Source organism: Monomorium pharaonis, chromosome 5 (assembly GCF_013373865.1).
Source record: "Monomorium pharaonis isolate MP-MQ-018 chromosome 5, ASM1337386v2, whole genome shotgun sequence".
Classification (NCBI taxonomy): domain Eukaryota; kingdom Metazoa; phylum Arthropoda; class Insecta; order Hymenoptera; family Formicidae; genus Monomorium; species Monomorium pharaonis.
In genome coordinates this window covers 25,342,141-25,349,421 of record NC_050471.1, presented here as the reverse complement: position 1 = coordinate 25,349,421, position 7,281 = coordinate 25,342,141, and the positions used below count along the sequence as shown (strand labels likewise).

The 7,281-nt window shown below is 30.8% G+C and overlaps 1 long non-coding RNA gene across 1 annotated transcript; it reads right to left on the bottom strand.

Annotated features, from left to right (window-relative positions):
• Positions 1–798: 798 nt before the first annotated feature.
• Positions 799–5,860, bottom strand: LOC118645709. The gene is made up of 2 exons (XR_004963394.1): positions 2,621–5,860; positions 799–2,270 (listed from the first exon to the last, which is right to left on the bottom strand). It is a non-coding gene; the product is annotated as an uncharacterized LOC118645709 (long non-coding RNA).
• Between the last annotated feature and the right edge of the window lie 1,421 nt (positions 5,861–7,281).

Here is a 7,281-nt window from a genome sequence, read left to right as displayed (position 1 = left end):
GACACAATGCCCCATCGAAAGAACGCCGATCAGGTCTACTCAAGAGAAGGACGCGTCCCGATCCCGAGCCCAAAGAATCCGCAGAGCGGGTATCAAGAGCCCGAGAGGAGCGCCTCTGAGTACCATTGTCAACTCCCTTCTTATTAGTAGATGGCGTTATTGATGTGACAAATATATTGAAAATTTATATCAGTGATATGTAGCGTTATATTAATTGTACTACATACAGGTTGTGGCCCCTGTACATACACTAATATAATGCTACATATAATAAGAAGGAACCCTTAAGATATAAATCCATTTTTGGTTGTGGCCTCTGCGCACAGAAAAAATATACTAACGTTGCTGTCAACAACTTGCTGGTTGTGTATTTGACTGCACTCTGCTACATTCGATCGATTCGACGTAGCAACTCGGAACTCACTCGGAAACGGAACTCGGAACTCTCGGAAGTCGGAAGTTCAGAAGTTGAGATTATTCCGTCATCTCAAGTGTTTCCGTCTGTTAGCGCCTCAACGTGTATAAAACGTGCACTTTGAACTACATAACCAATGTCTACGAAAACCCGTAGAGATAATACAATTTAATATATGGCTGCGTTCAGCAAAAAAAGCAACTTTATTGCAACTGTTGTAAAATTGATCTTTTATATGATTGATGGGTATGGCACTCCCACCGATATTTAATCAGCGGTCCTTTTTCCTTTAAATGTGTATTTTTTATTTTTTATTTTTTTGTTCGTCGATAATCGCGAGTAAAAATCAAGCAATGTAAATTTTTTTATAAATAATTGTTTTGTTTTTACCGTATATTATTGTGATTGAATATATTTTGGTTAAATTTGATCTGTTTTTACCAAATGAAATTTTACAGGATAAATGACAACATTTTCTTAACTAAAGATTATGTTTTTAATGTAATTTCTAATTAAAATTTTACTCGGTAAAAACGGATCAACCTGTAGAGGCCCTCCACCACCCCCGTCGATTCTTAGTCGACGGTCCTCTTTCTTTAAATGTGTTTTTTTTATTTTATTATTATTTTTTGTTACATAATTCAATAATACAACATAGTAAAATAAATTTACAGCAAATGCATAAAGAATACAGTATAATTTTACAATATATTTATTACAATTTATATAAGTTAGAATTTATTTCATATTAAATATTAAAAATAAAATTAATAAATTACAAATTATAAAATATTTTACAATACATTTTACAATATATTTTCACCACATTACATAAAAGCGACGAAATAAATACAACAATATTAAAATTCACCATTTGTATTAAATATTCTGGTATTAAAGAATAAAGATATAAACAAAGAATAAAAGTTTAGAAACAAAATTAGAAGAAAATTAAGAACAAACATTAAAATATTAAGAAAATATAAAGTGAAAAGTATATAAATTTAACACGCTAATTTAATAAATTGTGATGTATTATCGTATATCATGTTCTGATTTCCTGTAATATATCGGGCATTAGTATATAATTTTTAATTACATAACATTATAACAATAACAATCATATAATTTTTAATTACACAGATTGTTTCTATAAAATTAAAAAAAGCATTTACATAATTTTTTCGTATCTATTTACATAGAGTATTCTTATCCGTTTTCTATCTATTTTCTAATACCTATTTATTTTTTACATATTTCTATATATTAATATTTCTACCTATTCGTATGATTAATTATAGCGGCTGTTATTACCCCAGAAAGAAATAAAATTTTAAAAGGGAGTTTAAAACATTTCAAGTTTATAGTTAAATTTAGTTGAACGGCATTTATTTTATTCTATTTTAGTTATTTGACGGAATTTATCAGAGACGAAACGGCGCGCAGTTTCTAATTGTGCGCATACGTGCAAGATACATTATATATTTTTTATTATACTTGTAATTTATATTTGATGATGTTGAACACATACCTAACCCTCGCCGAGACTGCAACGGCGTCGAAAAAAATTATTTAATAAATTAAATATGCATGATAAGTTAATGTATATCATTCATTCAGGATTAAATGTTAAATCCTGATCTGTTTTAGTCAATCCACTTTAAAGCAATAGATCCATGAAATAAATATGATATCTAAATGTTATTTATTATTGCAGCATTATAGCAAACATTTCTACATTATATATGAAGTACAATTTTGTCACAGATCTATTACTCTAATTTTAAAAGTTTATTCATCACTCACCGATCGATGCGCAGCGGCAGAGATATTCAGCAACGTCGCTACGATGATTCTATAACAAACAAATGCAAAGTCTAAATTAAACCACGACAGAAATAAACATTTAATATTGAAAAAAAAACGGCTTGCAACTCTGTACTTGTGTTCATTAAGTACAAATTAAATTCAAATTAAAACAGAGCTCGCGACTATTAATATTAGACGAGAGATAATTGTTACGAGTCTAAAATTTTTATTTTTCGATTATTTATATAATCATTGTATAATCAATATTTTTCGAAAGAAAAGAAGAGTTTATAAAATTAAAGTTGTGTAAAACTTTACGTGACGTTATATTCTTTATAATTTATCAAGGAAAAATTGAATAGAAAGAAAACTAATAATGCAAATAACAATACTCACCCCAAAGTTGCTCTGCCGGGGCCCAATGCCTTTCCCAGGCCTCCTCCTCCTCTCGTTGCACAGGACACTTGCAAATAACCGAATATACTACGATCGCGCGTAGAACTAATTAGACTAGACAGCCCTTTTAGTCCATTTACTTGAACGACACTCCCGAAGCAAACGCGCGACACGATGAGCCGGCTACGGTTCGTTTTCAATTCAATCGGTCGGCACTCCCGAACCGCGTTAACACGGCGCGACGAACCACAATTTTACGATCAACGACGTAATAGGTTTGTTTTTTATTCCTGCACTGCTGCACTGGTGCAATAAGTTAGATATTGCAATAAGACAAATATTTTTTTTCTCATTCTTACTTATTGCACTAGTGTAGCAGTGCAGGAATAAAAAACAAACTTAATAAGTGCAATGGGTACAGTTAGCTTCCCCCACAGGCATTCAAGCCCTCGGGGTACTGAGCCCTCCCACCACGACAAGGTCGTACCCGTGGGAGGGAAGATTTCTTCTGAACCTCTATGCAAACTTTAATTTGCTTAAAAAAAAAAAAAAAAAAAAAAAAATGCTGACCATATATATCAAGCTATCACTGTGAAGCAAAGGGATATAGATACTTGACCAAGTTTTTTTACCAAAATATTTGACGTGTAATATGCATAGGTATTATAGTCATGGCTACAAATATTGTAGAAATAAGTAAACGCCAAGTAATTCATTTTACATTTTATATATATCATCTGATAAGTGAACTTTATTGTTTTCTTTATTTCATAGAGTTTCGTTGCAACCTTATATTTTTGATATCACAAGCGGAATTAGTTTATACCATTAAATATTTGTAACAACGATCATTATATATCGAAGCAGATATTTCGAGATTCTTGAAGTAATATTACATGCACAAAATATTATTAATGATTAAAAGATTGACCTGCATGCAAATGAGCTATTAAATTACGAATTATTCAATAATTCGCTAAATTCTCGCCTAAATATTTTTTTTGTATTTAAGTTTTTGTATTTATGTTATTAATAAATATGATATGAATATATACCGTGCGATTTTTCTGTACAATTATTTGCGTTACCAGCTTTTCGTGCTTTACGGCATGCTCTCAATTCGGCAAATTACATTTAAATTACAAGTGCATGTAATACTTGTAAATAAAAAGAATCATTATTTGCCTATGTGTGCTTTTCAGCTAGACACAGTGTAACACAGTGTGAGAAAGAACATATCAGTGTGTCTCATTCACACTAGTAGACACTGTGTTACACTGTGTCTTGCTGGAAAGCATACTATATGAATGTTAAGAAGTAATAATTTTATAGACTTAAACAAACTTAGTTTTTGCAAAAAATTACTCGTAGTATTTGTTGCGCAAACATGTTTTGAAAAATAATTGAATTCAAATAATGACATGACAAGTTGTCTGTTCAAGACTCGGAGTACAAACGATAACATCGACTAACAATCCATCGCACTTATACATATACATATAAATCAAGGACTGTATACTACAACCGAAATATTTAAACTTATATAATAAAACGGTCTTTAACTTAATGTTACATGTATATACTCTAATGCATAAATTTTTTTATCCCGTTGTAAGTAAATACAAACTTATTCTCGGTCAAATTGATTGCTCGAAATGTTCTGAATTGTAAGTATAATAATATATAAGTGCTTACAATTAAAGCGTATAAAGTATTTTAAAATTAAATATCAAAAAATCAAATAAAGTATTTTAAAATTAAATATATTTCGTACATTAGACTTCAACATAGGAAAGTTTTATCGATGTAAAAGGCTAGAAATAACGATGCCTAAAAAATCTTGTAAACTTTATTACAACTTAAACGCATTTATGTTGAAAACTGACAAAGTAACATTTCATTGCAATTATATATTTAACTATATGGTAACGGTTTAACTACAAACAAAAAAGAAAAATAGCGATACCAGTTTAATCGTATTTCTCGCTTGAGAAATTTATATCAACGTCAAAATGAATGCACATACGGGTTTGAGAGACCGGCTGGCGTCAATATTGTTGGTTTAGCGCTCGGAAAAAGCATTGTATCCCATGTGTTGACAGTAAGACACTTATATACATGTATATGTAATAAAAGTGAAATTTACGATAGATCGGAGAAGTAACGCGAGATCTATGTTAATTTAGTTGGATCCCTTTAATATGAAAACCGAAAGAAAATATGGCTGTGCTGAAAAATACTGAAGAATACAAAATATAAGCCCAATGCATGCGACATCGGCATTAGAACTCAATTTAACATGAAGACCAATAAACGCGACGAAAAAATGTACATATACGTATCGCAACGTTTGCTTCTTTCTCTCTTACGTTTATTATCGACATTTAATCAGCAATAAGAGAATGTATTTTCCTGAAATTATTAATCGTTGCATTTATATGTCTTATATCCTTATATAACTATTTCTAATTACAGGATCAAGTATATAGAAGAAGAATTGTCAGAAGCGCAAGCGTAAAAATAATAACGATGCAGCGAATAATACGAATAATGACAATTAAGGGATCATATTGCTTGCCAAATGAAGCAGAATTGCGCGATGTGGATGCAAGTTAAGCGAGAAAATTTGAGGAGTGATTTTGGTCTAGAAATGTCAGGCAAATTACGTTGTTAACAGTAGCTTAGTAAGACATCTTACCTAATATGTATAATATGCATCTCTCATAAGTTGCACTTTTATTTATTTTTTAACTTTGTTCCGTCGATTAATTATTTTGTTTTATTTTTCATCAACTTTTTTTAGGTAGCTAGGAAAAGAGCTAGTGTAGCCACGATGTCTCACCCAATAGGTAACATACAGGATATGACAAAGATAAATTGTTTTGTTCTTAGCTTTGAATTTTCATTTTTATAGAACTTGTTGTATTTCTATGGAAATTTTCAATGTGGTTATTCTCTTACATTCTGCACTACTAACACAGTGATATGCATAAAGATTACCTGTCTATTTTTGTTCTCTTTATGTTGTCTACATTTTTTGTCTTGTGCTGTATACAGAACACTGTGAGGCAGCGAAATTGTTTCTGAATATACGACTCGCAGGAAGATATTTTCCAGCTCCGAATCGCCGAAATGAGAGATCGAAAATCTAGATACGTACCGAGTTAGTAATATTGTGAACTTTTCTTTTTATAAATATCTTACGCTAGTATTTAAAATATCTATTAATCCGTACGATACAATCATTATATGATATAAACTTCAATAATTAAAATATTATTATAAATTATTATAAATATAATTATACGTTTTTTTAAATGCATATATTTGTTCTAAAAACTTAAAAGTATACGTTTATAAATTTTTACATTTTTTAAATTATTTTAAATAGATGAAACATTGATGGTATACGAGATACATATTTATGATTATACCATTGAGATATACTTTTTCACATATTAGTACTGTAAGAATCTATTATCGAATGTCTATTAAAAAATTCAAAAGAAATTCTTTATTGAATATTTTAAAAACCTTTTTTAATTGAATCTCCAATAGCATTAATGAATTATGGGATTTTTTCGAACTGAATCTTGTAGCTTGAAGGAAGAAAATAACACGCAACTGAGTTATTCAAACAGCCAAAGTACAGTAAATTATGTAACAAGCGATAACGAAACGGCATCTAGACAGCGTTTGATGGACATAAAGGAAAAAAAGAAAGAGATGGAGGCAGTTTCTCCCGAAGTTTTTGATAATGAAAATATTTATTCTGAGAGAAAATTAAAGTAATCAATTTTTTAATTTTTTACTATTTTATTAAATTACATTAGATTGTTAACATAATTTTTATGTCCACGTTTATTTGGTTCTGTTTCATGCTATACCTGTAAATTTTACAATTATATGCATTCATATTTTAAATCTGTTTTATGCAAATGTGCATAATCGTCTTCTATAAATGTGCAATATACATGATATAAATTCAAATAATTTGATATAAAAATTCACCGATTGCTGTCGCTGCTCCTGCTGCTGATGCTGCTGCTGCTACTGCGCTACATTCCTTTTCCGGTTTGCGCACGTCAAGACACACTGAACAGAATTTAAGTAAATCAATTCGCTCCCAGAGTTTTGTATCTCTGTATGATTGCGCGACGACTAGTAAAGTTTCATTATTGGCACGATCGACATTCTACCGAACGTATTGCGTACCCTCCTCAAGCGAATACGCGCACACGAAAACTTTGCCCGGAACAAAAATCAACATGTCACGAAAGTGGCGTGACATGACGTAACTACGTGGAAACGCAGGCCGAGAAAAGCGGTTGAATGAAAATTACGCGCCGAGATACAATAAACGGAGACAAATTCGTTTCGAGAATTTTTTGTATGCTCGCGCGACAACTAGTAGCACTTCACTTATAACGTTTTCTACTGGGAAAACTGGTGCAGCACCAACGCTGCGGTAGATTTCAATGAAAACTCCACTAGCGCAATAATAGAGCAGGTTTAGTGTGGTTCAGTGGAACACATCATTAGACAGGTTTAAAAATTAAACAATTTTATTGTTACAAAGTTTACTAGAATAATGTAATAACATATACTTTAATGTAATACCTTAAAGTACGAACATAACATCTATTTAATTTGCACTGGTA